Consider the following 18,754-nt stretch of genomic DNA (forward strand, 5'->3'; position numbering starts at 1 on the left):
AGGTTGGAGGTTGGATTTTGGCTCTCATGTTTTAACTTTATATACTTACTTATTTTTGTTTAGTTTTAATGTGCTGTTATGGGCTGAATTGTGTCTTTTGCACCCCCCAAATTCATATTTTGAAGTCCTAACACTCAGTACCTCAAAATGTGACTGTATTTGGAGATAGGCCTTTAAAGAGGTAATTAAATTAATGAGGTCATAGAGATGGGCCCTAGTCCAGTATGACTGATGTCCTTTAAGAAGAGGAAATTAGGACACAGACACACAGAGGAAGGACCACGTGAAGACACAGGGAGAAGATGTCCTCAGAAGAGGCCTCAGAAGAAACCAACTCTGCTGACACTTTGATCTTGAACTTCTAGCCTCTGGAATTGTGAGAAAATAAATTTCTGTTGTTTAAACCACCCAGTCTGTGGTACTTTGTTATGGCAGCCTGAGCTGACTAATTCATGGGTGTTGTCTTAAGCTGGGCTTCCTCAGATGCATATGGGTATTTATGTACCAATAGTTTATCTAGGAAGTGATCCCAGGAAGCTCCAAAAGAGCGAGGGGACATGAGAGGGAAAGGAAGGAAACCAACCCAGAGCTGATGGGGACAACCGGGGCCCAGTCCTGCTGTGGCCCTCTGAAGACCACGCAGAACACACCTCAGATTGTCCCACCTGGGGGCTTGAGCAGGCTGGTTTATTCACTCTCCATCTCCCATTTGTCTGGGGGGAGTGGTTGGCTTACGTCCTCCAGCTCAGTCTCACCCTGTGCAGTGGTGAGCTCACTCCTGAAGCCAGGGAAAGCTGGAGGGCAGAGGGCTAGAGGAGCTTGCAGTAAGAAACTACAGGTGTGCGTGCAATAGTGAGTAAGTGGTTTATTTGCTTTTGCAGTAAGAACAATGAAGCTTTAAAAAAATGGGAAACTGATTGTATTACTGGGAGCAGTTTTATTTACCTTTAACACTATAACAAAATGAATGCCAGATTCAGACTCTGGAATTTGGCCTAGAAAGAACAGTTGCCTTCGCCAGGCAGGGTGTGAGATGTGATACGGTACATATGGTTTCAGTGCCCTGTGGCCTCCTGCATCAGGCCCACAGTGCCAGCCTCACTGTCATTCCCAAGTTCCCAGGAATTGTGCTTTGTTGGTGCTAAAGGCCTTTGGGGCTCCTTTCAATCAGTGACATATTGATTAAAATAAGAAGTGAGACTCCTTTCTCTCTTAAGCTGGATGAGCGTGAATAGCAAAATTTATTTTCCTTTTATCAAAACTAAAACAGAACTCTCAGTGTCCTGGGTCATCTAAAGACAAGTGCCTGCTTATCCTTTCCTATTGCTCAATGATATAGTAATTATTCAGTACCTCCTCCCCCTACCCTGCCCCCGCTGTGCCATGAGGACCAAAATAGATAATTCACATAAAGTTCTCAGCAAAGGGCGTGGCTGGTAACTGCAAACATCAAAGCCTATTGATAATATTGGTAATTTGTATATTTATTTCATGTAACCAGAAATCTCTGGTTAAATAAACTTTGTCCCCAGCTGCGTTTCACATGTGAGTGGGCCAGGATTGCGACTGTGGATCTTTTGTCCTCTGGCTTAAGTATCTCTAGGTTGAATTGGTGGGAAGTTTTTAGTTAAAATAAAATGTCCTAAGAGAGGTGGGGGCTGGCCTTGGAGGAATAGAAGAGAGGAGAGGGGAGGGGAGGGGAGGGGAGGGGAGGGGAGGGGAGGGGAGGGGAGGAGAGGAGAGGAGAGGAGAGGAGAGGAGAGGAGAGGAGAGGAGAGGAGAGGAGAGGAGAGGAGAGGAGAGGAGAGGAGAGGAGAGGGGAGGGGTTGGAATCAAGCCCTGGGAGAAACAGGAGCCAGATTCCAAGCCAAGGGCTGCGGGTGTTCCTGGGAGCTCCCTCCTTGCACCAGTCTCCCCAAGTCCCCCTCCCACACTCTCTGCTGGTCATTGCCAGTGACTTTGACAGACTGGTGGGACAAGTATAAATGACTAATGACATAAGAAAAGTTGCTTGGCCTCATTATAAGCCAAAAAATGGGAATTAAAACAACAGTTAGATCATTGACTATGGGTCTTAAATAGGGGAGGGATACGGTTAGAAAACTTTCTAAATGAATGGTCCTTGACTAGAGTCCTTATTTTAATGCAGCATGTAATTCTCTGGATAAATCTCAGAATGAGATTTCAGACTTTTAAAAAACACCCAAATAACAACATTATATGGACAGAAAGACGTGTTTCGGTAACAAAAAAGAACATAGTATACAGTACTGAAAAGCCCAGTGCCTGACATCAGATACACCTTCCACAGATATTAGCTATGATTATGATTATTGCCACCTAATAAGCATCTTTCCAATCCAGTGCCTCACTCTGCACTGCTCAGAATTCTGTTGCATGGGAGGGTAATGAGTGATGGAGACTCTATAGGGATTTGGTGGGGAGAAGGGATTGAAGTCAAGCTCACAATGCACACTCACATCAAGTGACTCCTGTTGCCCCTTGGACACGTCTGCTCCCCCAAATCCCTTTTCTCTGTCTCTCTCTCTCTCTCCCTTCCTTTATGCAAGCCTAGCTTTGCTGTCTCCTGCCTTAGGAGACATGTAATGTGTCATGTAATGTGAAGGCCACAAAAATGGACCTGAAATCCTTATAGTCTAATAGAGGAGATATAAATTGATCTGATATAAATTATAATTTATAATGAATAAATTTTGTTTGTTAATTAATTAATTAATTAGAATATAAAATGTTGATTACCGTGATATACCAGCGGTACAAACAACAGGAGTTCAAAGGAGGGGAGGCATCCTAGGGGAGTAGCCTTAAAGGATGAATTAGATTTTGACTGAGAACAGTGGGAATGGGTATTCGTGCTGGAAGAACAGCTTGAATAGAAGCACAAACGTGGCAGAACCCAGGGTCTGATCTTCCCAGCTAAGGAAAGTAGTAGGTTAGTGAAAGGGGTGGGGGTGCTGATCCAAATCCCAGAGGGCCTTGAATAACAAGCTAGACGATTTAGGCTTTATTCCCTAGGTCAATTTTTTTTTTTTTTTAGGCTGCTCAGCACGGGTTGCGGTGGCTTATGGGACCTTAGTTCCCTGACCAGGGATTGAACCCACGCCCTTGGCAGCAAAAGCATGGAGTCCTAACCACTGCACTGCCAGGGAATTCCCTCCTTAGGTTGAATTTTTGAGTAGCTTGTCCAAGCAATATTGGGGCTATTGGTCATCTAGTGGTTGTCATGAATGGATGGAACAGGGCGCACAGGACGCAGGAAGTCAGTGAAGAGGATCTTCCCATCAGTCTTCAGCTCTCAGATAGTCAGATCTCAGTGTGATTCTTGTCTCCTCAGAAATGTTTAATGCTTCTCCACTGCCCACAGAATAAAGAACCAACCGCTTAAAATGGCATTCAGGGCCCCTATGTTAGTCAGTTCAGGCCCCATAACAAAATACCGTAGATTGGGTGGCTTAAACAACAGAAATTTATTTTCTCATAGTTCTGTAGGCTAGAAGTTCAAGATCAAGGTTCTAGGTGGTTCAGTTTCTGATGAGGACTCTCTTTCTGGCTTGCAGACAGCCGCCTATGTCCTCACGTGGTTTTCTTGGTGCCTGCATGTGGGGAGGTAGTGGAGAGAGAGCAAGCTCTTTGATGTCTCTTCTTAAAGGACTCTCTAGTCTTATGGGATCAGCAACCCACACCTATGATCTCATTTAACCTTAATTACTTCCTTAAAGGGCCATCCCCAATATAGCCACGTTGAGGGCTGGAGTTTCAACATACGAATTTTTGGGGGTTCACAAACATTCAATCCATAACAGCCTCCTATGAAACATAACTACCATCCAGTCCCTGCTATATTTTAGGTTCTGTGCAGAGTGCTCTACATATATTATTTCCTTTAATCCTCACAAGAACTGTACAAAGTAGGTATTTTATTGACTATATTTTACAAATGAGGAAACTGAGTCTCAGGGAGGATAAAAAATCTGTTCATGGCCACATGGCCTTTAGGAGTGGAGGCAGAATTTGAAGGAGAGCTGCCTGACTCCTATGCTTTTGCCTTTTGAATGGTCCCCCTGAGTGCTTGCATCTCAGCTGCTGCTCTGTCCTTCCCACCCCATCCTCTAGTCTCATCGTACAACTCAGCATTCTCTCCACAGGATGTACTTCCTGCAGCCTTGCATTTGCTTATGCTGTTTTCTTAGACTGAAATGTCTTTTTCTTCCCTTTTTATTCATTGTTCAAGTTTCATCTCAAGGGGCAATGCTTCCATGAAACCTTCCTATATATTTATTTATTTTTTTAAATTGACTCACGTATGTGTGAAACCTTCCTATATATTCTATTGTTTTTTAATTAATTAATAATAATTATTATTATTATTTTGGCTGCATTGGGTCTTCGTTGCTGCGCATGGGCTTTTTCTTGTTGTGACGAGCAGGGGCTACTCTTTTTTGCTGTGCGTGGGCTTCGCATCGCAGTGGCTTCTCTTGTTGCAGAGCACGGGCTCTAGGCGCGCGGGCTTCAGTAGTTGTGGCACACGGGCTCAGTAGTTGTGGTGCACGGGCTTAGTTGCCCCGTGGCATGTGGGATCTTCCCTGACCAGGGCTCGAACCCGTGTCCTCTGCATTGGCAGGTGGATTCTTAACCACCGCACCACCAGGGAAGTCCTGTATTGTTTTTCATTTGCCTCACATTCTAGTTACCTGTCTAAATGTCTGTGTTTTCCCACCCCACCACCAGATTTTAAGTATATTTTGAGGTATTACACATCTGTATTTTCCACCACGCCCAGCACATGGTAGGTGCTTTAATAAACATTTGTGGAGTGAAGGTCCAGGTGAGAAGTACTGAGGTGTGAACCAGAGGAGTGAGAATGGAAGTGCAAAGGAGAGGATGAATTGATAAGATTTGGTGATTTTCTTTAATGTGGGGACTGAGGGAGGGGTAAGAGGCAAGAATCACTTAAAAGCTTTTCTTGGGAAGAATGTCATTGTTATTACAGAAGCCAGGAGATGTTGCTACTTGTGGGGCAGCATTAATAGGGGCAGTAGTAGCGATGATAGCAGCTACCACTAGCTGAATATTTGAATCAGCCACCATGCCAAGCACTTATCATATATTGCTCATTTATTTCTTACAATAATCTTGTCAGGTGAGCATTATTAGTCTCAATTTATAAATGATGAAATGGAGGCTCAGAGAGACTAAGCAAATTGCTCAAGATAATGCAACTAGCAAGCAGCAGAACTGAGATTCAAATTCAAGTCTGACTCCAAAGCTTGTGTCCTGAAGCACTATGCCCCTGAAAACTGCCTAGTGATGATGACTGAGCAAAGTTCATTGCCATGTTGGTTTTGTATGACACAGACAGTTCCCTGCACACAGATAGAAAGTTCCCTGTCCAGCCCCTGTAGCACTGCAAAGTTATGGGAATGAACATGAGGTGTTCTGAGTGAGGCCCCAGGTGTCTCCTCTCCTTCCCTCCCTCTCCTCTCAGGTGTGTAGGCTGCTTAGTACAAGTTCTCAGAGCTTCTAGCCTTGTTGCATTCATAGACTTGACCAAAGAGAATCCCAGAAAAGCTAAGAGATGTCATCTCTTCTACTTATTTGGTGTAGGCAGGGAAGAAAAGGTCCCAACATATCTTGTTAGAGTCACCTGTAAACAAATACCTTCATTAATAGCAGCATCAACAACTTCTCCTGTGAGTGTGCGGTAGATGCTTGCATGGAAGGAGATATCCAAGCCTCAGGGTTGCTTATCCCTAATAACACAAGAGCTTGGATAATGGAAATAAAGGCTTCAAATTTGTCAATGGCAATACTTGTGTTAGCTCTGCATAAGCTGATAGGAAGAGCAAAACTGAAGCATATTTTACAGAATTCTGTAGGCAATGACCTCACTGGGCTCAATGTAATTGCATTTTAAAATTTTATACCTGAAAGGGCATTAATTAGGCATTATGAGTAGAAGTAGCAATTTAAATGGTTTGACAGAAGTGTGAGGAGGAACTAGAGAAGATTTCAGTAGGTAATGGTGGAAGAGTCAGGGGATCGGTCTTTTCTGAAAACAAAATGGATTGGACCTGTTTATTATGGCAATGTAAGGGAAGAGGGAGGATTGTGACGTTCTTCCTGTGGTATGAAATGAGAAATGTGTAACAGGTTTTCACCATGTCTACCTAGGTCAGCATCTAAGGGGTTTACGTAAGTGCTTAGAAGGATGTTGTGGCAGATGAAGACAGTAGAACAATAGAATATGGGAGGAGTACTTCTTCTTGGCAGATTTTTAAAGAATAAAGTAAATGGAAAGCCTTGTTTCCTAGATCACATAGTTAGTGTTCTTGTAGCTCTGTGTTTTTATAAGAAGGTGTGGACGTTCTTAGTTTAACTTGTATTTGTCCTACGTTCAGAAGAAGACAGCTTTAACTGTATTTTCCTGCATTGGAGAGTAATTTAGCATTTTTCCTCCTTCAAAGTGAAATATGAGCTTTCAAAAAAAAAAAAAAAATCCTACCCTGTAGTAGTTGCAGCATTTTGATGTGCTTTTTTATTTTAATAATTTTTAAGGTAGTATATTAACTTTGAATATAAATATTCCCACACACATGCCCACTGGTGGTAATATTCTATGTTTACCTTCTCATTTGTACATTTTTTGTGGGGGGGGGGTAATGCATTCTGATAACTCATTAGGATACATGGCTGGAAAATTCTCATTTTAAAGTAGAATAGTTGTTAAACAACATTAAAATGTAATTAGAACTCTTCACTGCATTTCATTATGAGGTTATTCTGTAATTACTCAGCAAGTCCTGGTGTTTACTAATGCAGAAGTGACAGCACATAATACTGCTAAATTATGGCCACAGCGCTGGAGAAGACAATTGGAAAATGGGGAACAGGTAAAGGCATTATTTAAAGAGCCTCAGGGGAAAACACAACCTCTGAACACAATCCTTATTTTCTTTTTAACTACCTTCCCCATGTCCATCTAGGGCAACATATAGCTGTAGATCTCCTCTATCATAGCTTAAGTACCCTACATGTAATGTCTCCAGTTGGAATTTTCACATTTTGCGTGAAATTCTTTTCTTGCAAGAGTAGGTATGAAGTGGGACTTGGTAGATATAGTTCTAAATGGCTCAGATACATTATACATGGGGAGAAAATAAACCTCCAAATAAACTGTCAAAAACTGAAGTTTCTAAGAAGATTTATGCTTTTTAAACTATCATATTTTATTTTTCTTTAATTGTGATACAGATAATTACATTATGACCAGAGAACATAATGCTGTTAGAAATGTACCCTGATCCTCCACAGCATGGCAGGGGTGTGTGGGTGGCAATTTTCATATATGAGCACATTAAAATTCTTTTTTCTTTAAAAAATTTTCCTTTTTGCAGATCTCATAATTTTGCTGTTAATTTGATTCCCTGCTTCCTCTTCTCATTATGCCCAAGACTGCCTCTGTACACTCAAAGCAAATTGAGGCAACTATTTTGATAATTTGGCTGAAAATTAGTTTTAACAAAGACATTCAGATAATAGGTGTGATTTGTGTCTGTGTGTGTGTTTGTGTGTTGGTGCTGGAGTTGGTCTGGTGCGGGCTATTGAGGTGAGGGGATGAGATAACATCTATGGAATAGATTATCTTGATAAATCACGGTCTCTCCTCTTCATTTGCTTGTTCACACTAGAGTAGGAGAGCAGACGTTCTTGCCTTGTTCCTGATCTTGGGATGGGGGCTGTGGGATTACTTAGTCTTTCATCCTTAAGTATGATGTTAGTTATAGGTACCTGTATTATTTTGTAGGTATCTTGTGTTAGTTTGCTAGGGCTGCCATAACAGAGTACCACCCACTGGGTGGCTTAAACAACAGAAATTCATTTCTCACAGTTCTGGAAGCTGGAAGCCTAAGATCAAGGTGTCAGTAGATTTGGTTTCTTCTGTGGCCTCTCTCCTTGCCTTGAACATGACTGCCTTCTCTTTGTGCCCTCACATGGTCTTTTCTCTGGGTGCACATCCCTGGTGTCTCTTTGTGTGTCCAAATTTCCTTTTATAAAGACACCATCCAGATTGGATTAGGGCCTACCCTAATCTTCACTTTAACATAATCACCTCTTTAAAGGCCCTATCTCCACAACGCGGAGTACTAACCACTATAAGATCACAGCCTGCCACCTTTGAGGTGGCAAGCCTATCTATCTCCAAATGCAGTCACGTTCTGAGGTACTGGGGGTTAGGGCTTCCAATTATGAATTTTGCAAGGGACACAATTCAGCCTATAACAGTACCTTTTATTAGGTTGATGAAGTTCCATTCTATTTCAGTTGCTGAGAGTTTTTGTCATGAATGAATACTGAATTTTTTCAAATGATTTTTTTGACATAAATTGATAGGATCATGTGGTTTTTCTTCTTTAGACTGTTATAATCACGGATTACAGTGAATTTTTGCATATTGAACAGGTTAAGGTGCATGTTTTTTATATATATATGCTGCTGGATTCCATTTGCTAATATTTTGTTTTGTATTTTTGCAAAAATTTTCATAAAGTATATTGTTTTCTTTTTTTTCACTTTAACCTACCTATGTCATTATATTTGAGGTGAATTTCTTGTAAACAGCATATAATCTCATGTTTTTATTCTTTCTAAATCCATCGTCCATCTGGCAATCTGTCTTTTAATCAATGTATTTAGAACATTTAATGTAATTATTGATATATTTGGATTTGGACATACCATATTATTATTTGTGTACTGTTTTTCCCCTCTGATTTTTATTCCTCTTTTTCCCTTTCCTTCCTTTTTTTGGGTTATTTGAACATAGTTTAGTATTCTATTCACTGATGCCTTTCATGAGCAGTGTTAGGACTCTTGGGATACTAATAGATTGAAGGCAAAATTGGGAAGTCAGTCAAATATGTCATGGAGATCCCAGCCTCTCCTTTCCACAGCCTTTGCCAACTTCAGTGGCCCTAGAACACTCACTTTTTTATGCAGAAGGATTCCTGCATCCTTTTATACCTGGGGTGGATAAATTGGGTCCAATCCTACGTATCAACTATTATTAGAGTGCAATGCTGAGAGGATTGTTATGCTCAGAGGGAAATTGTGCTGGGTTCTATTAGTGATGTCTGTCATGGTCTGGGAAAAGGGCAGCGGCAGCAAATATTCTGTTGTATTATTTGCCAACCTTTCTCCTCTTCTCACGTAAAAATCTTATCTGCAAAAATATCTGCTATTGTCAGGTTTTTTTTTTTTTTTTTTGGTATAAATTTAAGGTAATTTGTTTCCCTTGCCTCACATCTGCCCTACCATCATTCTACTCTATAATTGTGGACTAAAGACCTGATCATCTATTAAAGGAATTTCTTGGGTCAGTGAACAGTTGTAGGAAAGTTGTGGGGAGAGGAAAGTAGTGGGTGCTGGTGGGCAGACTTTCCTTGAATCCTGCCATGATTCCTTGTACATCCAGTAAGGCTAATCATGTCCCTGTGTGTAATAACATGGGAGCCTTTCTTGACTGGAAGAGGAGATTGAGAGACTCAAATGGCAGGCCAGGCAAATGGTATGGTGCCAGCCACTACCTAGAATTTCTTAACAGGGTTGGTGGCTGCTATTACTGCATTGAAAAAGACCCACAGCTTTCAAGAGCAGCCCAAGGAGTCTTCACCTCCATACAGAATGGGAAAAGCATCTGACTGGGAAGAGACTGAGCTAGACATACGTGAACCAGCTTAGAAGAGTGACTAGAAGTATGGGCTTTGGAATAACACACACTTGACTTTGAATTCTGGATTTACGACTTATTAGTTGTGAGACTGAGGGTAAGTTACTACTTCTCTGGTACTTGGTTTCCTCGTCTGTTAAAATAGGATAATAACATTTACCCACTTCTCTCTCTGGGAGATGCTGGAGACCAACTGACATAATGTGAAATAAAAAATGCCTGGCACAGGCAGTAGATACTCAGTGAATGTGAGCTTTTTATTATTCTTAGGTTGTGTTATGGGTATCAATAGTCACTGCTCACCTTGGTTCTTCTGACAGGGTGCAAGCAAGGGCAAAATCATGGGTATGACCTTTCTTGGATGGGCAAAGGAGTCATCATGTTTTTCATGCTGAGACTATATCAATTCCTTAAGTCTAATGTTACCAGAACTAACAATGATTTACTTTTTTAAAAAGTGCCATGAAATTCAGAACGACTCTTAATTGTGAGTCTCTTTCTTTAAAACAAAAATTTCACCTAAGCAAATGCTAATATTTCAAGAAAATTCTTCGAGGGATTTTAATTGACACATATAAATGCTGTAGTTCAATTTGCATTTAAATAGGCATTCTTAATATTTCCTTTTAAATGGGCTTTATTTCTCTCTTGTGAAACTAAAAATTGATTTCTTCTTTTTAGCAAAACGGGTGCCTACTAGGGTTCATGGTTAAGAGATGTGGTACAGCTGTTCTTTTATTTCTCCCACTCAGTGCGGAAATAGCCTTACCAGAGCAAGCAGAAGTGAACAATAGAAATAATATATTTTTTTAAAAATGTGCTTCTGCAAGAGATTGATTGGTGGTTTAACAAAGATTGACATCAGCATGACATTCTCTCCATGAATCTACAAGGCTGCACAAAAAAGTCTCCCCTGTTTACGAGTCAACCTTCCATCTCTGATTTTTCCTTGATGCCACAGTGACTCTCTTAAAATACATTGCAGGGATGGGCTTTCTTTGCCTTTCTATACTGGGATGGGAGAGTTCCCTGAGAAAACCTCTGGTAGTGGAATTTCAGGAAGTAGAGTTCTCATCTGCAATTTATTACCAAAGTAACTCTTGAACAGGTGTTTGGCACATGTTCCCAGTCTCCTGAGAAGGGGAACCACAGCACAGAGCTTGGAATTTATTGAGGTTCTTTATTCAAGTCTGACTTTAGGTCTGCTAATGATCTGTGACAGGAAATACTAGGGGCTCACCCAAATCCACCTTCTCCTCTTCATTCTGGGCACACAGCTAGACTGTGTTTCCCTGCTTCCCTTTTAGTTAAGTGTGGTCATGTGCCTGAGTTTTATCTGAAGCTGGTATGTCCTCCTTCCAGGCTTGGTCCATCTAAACCTCCCACAAGTTCCTTTCTCTTTTCTCCTTCTGGCTTGTTAGAATGAGTTGACTCCCAGGGCAAACTTAGAAGCCACCCGTTGAACGCGGCAGCACCTCCATCAGCTTGGGCTCCCTGAATGACTATTTGGCCAGCCTGCTCACTTGCTCAGTCCTGTTTCATGAGCAAGAAATAGACTTCTATTGAATTTGAGCCATTATACATTTGCGGGCTTATTTGCTATAGCAGTTAACTTATCCTAACTATAACTTACTCTTTTTCTACACTTTCAGTCACAATATATATTTTAACAGGGCTGTGAGTGCTGCTGACACAGGGCCAGTACTCCTTTAAACAACTGGTATAACTCTTAATCCTCATGCATCCTTTTCTCTGGGAATCTGAGGTCTAGGTTATTGTCCATTGATGCTAAAGTAGTTCTTTCTCAGAATATATGGCATTTCCATCCCACTAAATCACTTCGAGGAAAGTTCCCTTCTTGAAAACAGTCACATTCAGTTGTTCAACCACTCATTCATTTCACCATTTGATGAGTAAATTATCCATTCACTTGATTATGTGTTCAAAAAAATATTCAAGGCTTGGAAGGCAGTTTACAAGATTAATAAGATACAACAAAGCAGCCTATGAAAACCAAACTGGGAGTGAAAAAAGAAAGAAAAACAAGGGTAGAATCAACAAAATGGAGCCAGAAATATTAGCTAACATACATAAGGGCTTGTCTCGTTAGCCCCTGCCCTCTCTGACATCTTACTCCTGAAGCTGCTTCTGACTGCTTCCTCTCACCTCCTTCTTCGTAAATCCTAATTTCTTGGGAGACCACTTCTTTAAACATATTCTGATGGCCCCAAGTTTCCATCTCCTCCTATGGGATCCTTGGTGGCAGGATTTCAGTCAGGCCGTTGGACAGTATGGTGTGGGAAGCCTTAACTTGGGAAGTCATTTTTCTTATGACTCATGGGGCTGAGTATTTTTTCATAAACTATAGTTATTATCCATTTATACTTTTTTTAAAGATTTGTTTTGATGTGGACAATTTTTTAAGTCTTTATTGAATTTGTTACAATATTGCTTCTGTTTTATGTTTTGGTTTTTTTGGCCGTGGGGCATGTGGGGTCTTAGCTCCCCGACCAGGGATTGAACCTGCACCCCCTGCATTGGAAGGCGAAGTCTTAACCACTGGACTGCCAGGGAAGTCCCTCCATTTACACTTCTCATCTTGTGAGTTTTTATTCTAATCTATTACTGATTTTTCTATTGAGCTTCTTTCTTTATTGATGTATAGGTGTTCTTTGCATATGAACAATATTAATCACATTTAACATGTTACAAATATTTTTCCCAGTCTGCCTTTTGTCTTTTGAAAAATATGTATGCAAGTTACATAATTTTTTTGAATTGTTCATTTTTCTTTAAACCTTTATTTTTTGAGCAGTTTAGGTTGACAGCAAAATTGAGGGGCATATACAGAGATTTTCTATAAACTCCCTGTTCCCACATATGCATAGCCTTCCCCATTACCAAAGTGGTACATTTGTTACAACTGATAAACTTACACTGACACATCATTATCACCCAACATCCATAGTTTACATTAGGGTTCATTGGTGTTGTACACTCTATGGGTTCGGACAATTGTATCCACCATTATAATATCATACAGAGTAGTTTCACTGCTCTAAAATCCTCTGTGCTCTGCCTATTCATCCCTCCCTTCCTCCAACCCTTGGCAACCACTGATCTTTCCACTATCTCCATAGTTTTGCCTTTTTCAGAATGTCATATAGTTGGAATCATGCAGTATGTAGCCTTTTCATATTGGCTTCTTTCACTTAGTAATATGTATTTAATTTTCCTCCACTTCTTTTCTTGGCTCAATAGCTTATTTCTTTTAGTGCTGAATAATATTCCATTGTCTGGATGTAACACAGTTTATCCAATCACCTACTGAAGGACATCTTGGTTGCTTCCAAGTTTCGGCAATTATGAATAAAGCTGCTACACATGTCTATGTGCAGGTTTTTGTGCAGGTAAATACCAAGGAGTGTGATTGTGGATCATATGGTAAAAGTATTTTTAGTTTTGTAAAAAAACCACCTAACTGTCTTCCGAAGTGGCTTACCATTTTGCATTCCCACCAGCAATTTGTGACAGTTCCTATTACTCCACAAACTCACCAGCATTTAGTGTTCTCAGTGTTCCAGATTTTGGCCATTCTAACAGGTACATAGTAGTATCTCATTGTTGTTTACTTTGCATTCCCTAATTACATATGATGTGGAACAGCTTTTCATATGTTTATTTTTCATCTGTATATCTTCTTTGATGAGGTGTCTGTTTAAGTTCTTTAGCCCATTTTTTAGTTGAGCTGTTTTCTTATTGTGGAGTTTTAAGTGTTCTTTGTGTATTTTGGATAGTAGTCCTTTATTGGATGTGTCTTTTGCAAATATTTTCTCTCAGCCTTTAGCTGGTCTTCTCATTCTCTTGACATTGTCTTTTGCAGAAGTTTTTAATTTGAATGAAGTCCCTCATCAATGATTTCTTTTGTGGATCATGCTAATGGTGCTATATCCAAAAAGGCATCAACCATACCCACGGTCATTTAGGTTTTCTTCTATATTATCGTCCAAGAATTTTAGAGTTTTACATTTAAAATTTAGGTCTATGATCCATTTTGAGTTAATTTTTGTGAAGGGTGTAAAGTCTAGATTCAATTTTTTTTTTTTTTATTTGGTTCTAGTTCTGGGCTCCCTATTCTGTTCCATTGATCTATTTATATATTCTTTTGCCAATTCCACACTGTCCTGATTACTGTAGTTTTACAGTAAGTCTTAAAGTTGAGTAACATCAGTCCTCCAATTTTGCTCTTCTTCAATATTGTGTTGGCTATTCTGGGTCTTTTGCCTCTCCATGTAAACTTTAGAATCAGTTTGTTGATATCCATAAAATAACTTGCTGGGATTTTGATTAGGATTGCATTGAGTCTATAAATCAGGTTGTGAAGAACTGACATCTTGACAATATTGTCTTCCAGTCCATGAATGTGGAATCTCTCTATTTAGTTCTTTGATTTTGTTCATGAGAATTCTGTATTTTTTCTCATATAGATCTTATACATATTTTGTTAGATTTATACCTAGGAATATCATTTTGGGGGTGCTAATATTAATGGTATTGTGTTTTTAATTTCAAGTTATACTTGCTCATTGTTGGTATATAGGAAAATGATTGGCTTTTATCTATTAATTTTGTATCCTGCAACCTTGCTCTAATTACTCATCAGTTCCAGGAGTTTTTGGTTGATTCCTTCAGATTTTCTACATAGGTGATCATGTCATCTGTAAACAAAGACAGTTTTATATCTTTCTTTCCAATCTGTATACCTTTTACTTCCTTTTCTTGTCTTACTGCATTAACAAGGACTTCCAGTACCATGTTGAAAAGGAGTGGTGAGAGGGGATATTTTTGTCTTGTACCTGATCTTAGTGGGAAAGCTTTGAGTTTCTCACCATTAAGCGTGATATTGTTACCAGTGAAATGGCGATTCTTTGGTTCTTGTCCTCTCGAGGGAAAGAATTCAGTAGAGACTTGTAGAGCAGTTTTAAGCAGCAAGCGTTTTATTGAGCAAAGCGGAAGTATGCTCGAGAAAGGATGAGAATAGACTGTCTGGAAACCAGAAGCCCTGCAGTGAGGGTAGGGTTGGGTTTTTTAAGAGTGGTGGCAGTCCCTCCCCACGTCCTACGTAATTTGACTGACAAGTTGATTGACAGTTTTAGGTTTTATCAATATAACCTTTCCCTTAGTGTGCAGGTGCTTACCCATAAGCACCCAAGCAAAACCACGGGGGCGGCTGGGAGGGGGGCGGTTACCGAAAATATGGCATAATGGGCCCCGGCTTACCTTGAGTCACCTTTTAGGTCTTGGTGCGCCTGTGCCAACCTGTGTTGGTGGTTTTATCTTGCTTAGTCCTGATAAGGCTGGAAATTAAGTGGTGGTCCTTGACTAGAAAAGGGAAGATCTCTGGGCGTGTTCTGATTACCAGTGTCCAGGTAGGGGAGGGAAAGATGAGAGCCCTTCCAGAATGGGACAGGACCTGCTCATGTCTGACTAGCTACCTAACAATATTAGTTGTAGTTTTTTTTTTTTTAACAGATAATCTTTATCCACTTGAGGAAGTTTCCCTCTAGCCCTAGAGTCCTGAGAGTTTTTGTCATGAACGGGTTTAGATTTTATCAAATGATTTTCTACATCTATTGATTTAATCATGTGGTTTTTCTTTTCTTTTTTTTTTAGTCTGTTGATGTGATGGATTACATTAACTGATTTTCAAGTGTTGGATCAGACTTGCATACCTGGGATAAGTCCTACTTGGTTGTTGTGATATTATGATTTATAAGAAATATATATTTGGTCTTAGTCCCTATTCTGCCACATAAATCCTAAAACCTTCAGAATTTCCTAGGTGATGAGAGTGATAAGGGTGACCTTTGTTATGTTAATGAGGTCACTTTTGGAAAGCATCTAAGGATGGGTGGGGGTTTGTTGCTGAGGAAAGCAACCATGTGATCAGAGGGTTGGAATTTTCAGTCCCACCCTTCAGACCTCTGGGGAGGAGAGAGGGGCTGGAGACTGAGTTCGATCACCAATGACCAATGATTTGATCAACGATGTTTGTATAATGAAGCCTCCATAAAACCCAAAAGGAGGGGGTTTGGAGAGCTTCTGGATTGGTAAACATGTGGAGAATTAGGAAGAGTGGTGTGCTCAGAGAGCATGGAAGTTCTTTGCCCCGTCCCCATACCTTGCCCTATGTATCTCTTCCATCTGGCTGTTCCTGAGTTATATCCTTTGTAATAAACTGGTAATCTAGTTAGTAAACTGGTTTCCTGAGGTCTGTGAGCTGCTTTAGCAAATTAATCAAATCCAAGAAAGGGGTCATGGGAAACTTATTTATAGTCTGTCTGTTGGAAGCACAGGTAACAATCTGGACTCACACAATTGTCATCTGAAGTGGGGGCAGTATTGTGGGACTGAACTCTTAACTTGTGGAATCTGATGCTACCCCTGGGTAGATAGTGTCAGAATTGAGTTGTCTTAGAATTGAGTTGAACTGTAGGCTCCCAGCTGGTATCAGAGAATAGCTTGGTGTAAGGGTAAAACCTGCACATCAGAATTGGTATTGTGGTACAGACTTACTTTTATACTTTTTTGGATTTGATTTGCTAATATTTTGTTGGAGATTTTTGCATTTATTTTCATGAGGGATATTGGTTTGTGGTTTTCTTTTCTTGTAATGTCTTTGTCTGGTTTTGGTTTTAGGGTAATGTTGGCCTCATAGAATGAGTTAGGAAGCATTCCTTCTGCTTTTATCATCTGAAAGAGATTATAGAGAGTTGGTATAATTTCTTCCTTAAATATTTGGTAGAATTCATCAGTGAATCCATCTGGTCCTGGTGTTTTCTTTTTTGGAAGGTTATTTATTATGGATTCAACTTCTTTAATAGATACAGGCCTACCAGATCATCTATTTCTTCTTGTGTGAGCTTTAGCAAATTGTGTCTTTCAAGGAATTGATCCATTTCAGCTAAGTTATCAAAGTTGTGGGCATAGAGTTTTTCATATTATTCCTTTAATATTTTTTTCCATGGGGTCTGTAGTAATGTCCCCTCTTTCATTTCAAATATTGGTAATTTGTATCCCCACCCCCCCTGCCCTTTTTTTTTCTTAGTTAACCTGGCAAGAGGCTTATCAATTTTACTGATCTTTTCAATTTTACTACCTTTTGGTTTTGTTGATTTTCTCTGTTGATATCCTGTTTTCAATTTCATTGATTTTTTTACTCTAATTTTTATTATTTCTTTTTTTGTGCTTACTCTGGATTTAATTTACTCTTCTTTTTGTAGTTTTCACAGTTGGAAACTTAGATTGCTGATTTTAGACGTTTCTTTTTTTCTAATATGTGCATTCAATGCTATAAATTTCCCCCTAAGCAGTGCTTTTGCTGCATCCCACAAATTTTGATTATTTTTGTTTTCTTTTTCATGTAGTTCAAAATATTTTAAAATTTCTCTTGAGATTTCTTCCTTGACCTATGTGCTACTTAGAAGAGTGTTGTTTAACCTCCATGTATTTTGGGATTTTCCAGGTATATTTCTGTTATTAATTTCTAGTTTAATTCCAGTGTGGTCTGAGAACAGACATTATATGATTTCTGTTCTTTTAAGTTTGTTAAGATGTTGTTTATGGCCCAGAATGTGGTCTATCTTGGTGAATGCTGTATGTGAGCTTGAGAAAAATGTGTGTGTTTCCTGCTGTTGTTGCATGAAGGTCAAGTATATCCAGTTGATTAACAGTATGGTTGAGTTTAACTACGTCCTTCCTGATTTTCTGCCTACTGGATCTGTTTATTTCTGAGAGAGGGGTGTTGAAGCCTCCAACTATGATAGTGGATTCATCTATTTCTCCTCGCAGTTCTATCAGTTTTTGCCTCATAGAGTTTCAGCTCTGTTTTAGGTACATACATGTTAAGAATTGTTATGTGTTCTCGGAGAATTGACTCCTATCTTGTTATGTAATGCCCTTCTTTATCCCTCATGACTTTATTTTTATTTTATTTTTTGGCTGCGTTGGGTCTTAGTTGCTGCGTGCGGGCTTTCTCTAGTACGGCAAGTGGGGGCTACTCTTCGTTGTGGTGTGTGGGCTTCTCACTGCGGCAGCTTCTCTTGTTGCGGAGTATGGGCTCTAGGGCACACGGCTTCAGTAGCTGTGGCGTGCAGGCTCAGTAGTTGGGGCTCGCGGGCTCTAAACAGCAGGCTCAGTAGTTGTGGCACATGGGCTTAGTTGCTCCATGGCATGTGGGATCTTCCAAGACCAGGGATTGAACCCGTGTCCCCTGCATTGGCAGGCGGACTCTTAACCACTGCACCACCAGGGAAGTCCCCTGATAACTCTCTACTTTGAAGTCTGCTCTGTCTGACATTAATATAACCACTCCTGCTTTACTTTGATTAGTGTTAGCATGGTATATTTTTCTCCATTCAAGTACTTTTAATCTGTATGTGTCTTTATATTTAGAGTGGATTTCCTGTAGACAACATATAGTTGGGTAGTGTGTTTGATCCACTCTGACAATTCCTATTTTTTAATTGGTGCATTTAGGCTATTGGTATTCAAAGTGATTACTGGTATATTTGGATTAATGACTACCATATTTGTTACTGTTTTTTATATGTTCCCCTTGTTCTTTGTTCCCATTTTTTCTTCCACTCTTTTTTCTGCTTTTTGTGGTTTTAATTGAGCATTTTATATGATTACATTTCCTCTTCCTTCTTAGCATATCAGTTATACTTCTTTTTTTATTTTTCTTTAGTGGTTTCCCTAGAGTTTGCAATATACATTTACAACTAATTCATGTCCACTTTCAGATAACACTATTCCCATTTATAGGTAGGATGACTACCTTATAATAACAAAATAATATTAATTCTTTCCTCTTATCCCTAGTATCATTGCTGTCATTCATATATATATATCTATATATATATACACACACACATATATACATACATACATATATATATGAATATATATAGGCATATACAAGCATATATATATTTACACATAACT

At 39.6% G+C, this 18,754-nt stretch overlaps 1 long non-coding RNA gene across 1 annotated transcript in view; it reads left to right on the forward strand.

Moving 5' to 3' along the window:
- LOC309664517 overlaps nucleotides 1–18,754 on the forward strand; it is a 439,565-nt gene that overhangs the window by 23,365 nt on the left and 397,446 nt on the right. The gene's annotated exons all lie outside the window — the stretch shown is intronic.

Source organism: Balaenoptera physalus (assembly GCF_965194825.1).
Source record: "Balaenoptera physalus genome assembly, chromosome: 7".
In the NCBI taxonomy this organism is placed as follows: Eukaryota; Metazoa; Chordata; class Mammalia; order Artiodactyla; family Balaenopteridae; genus Balaenoptera; species Balaenoptera physalus.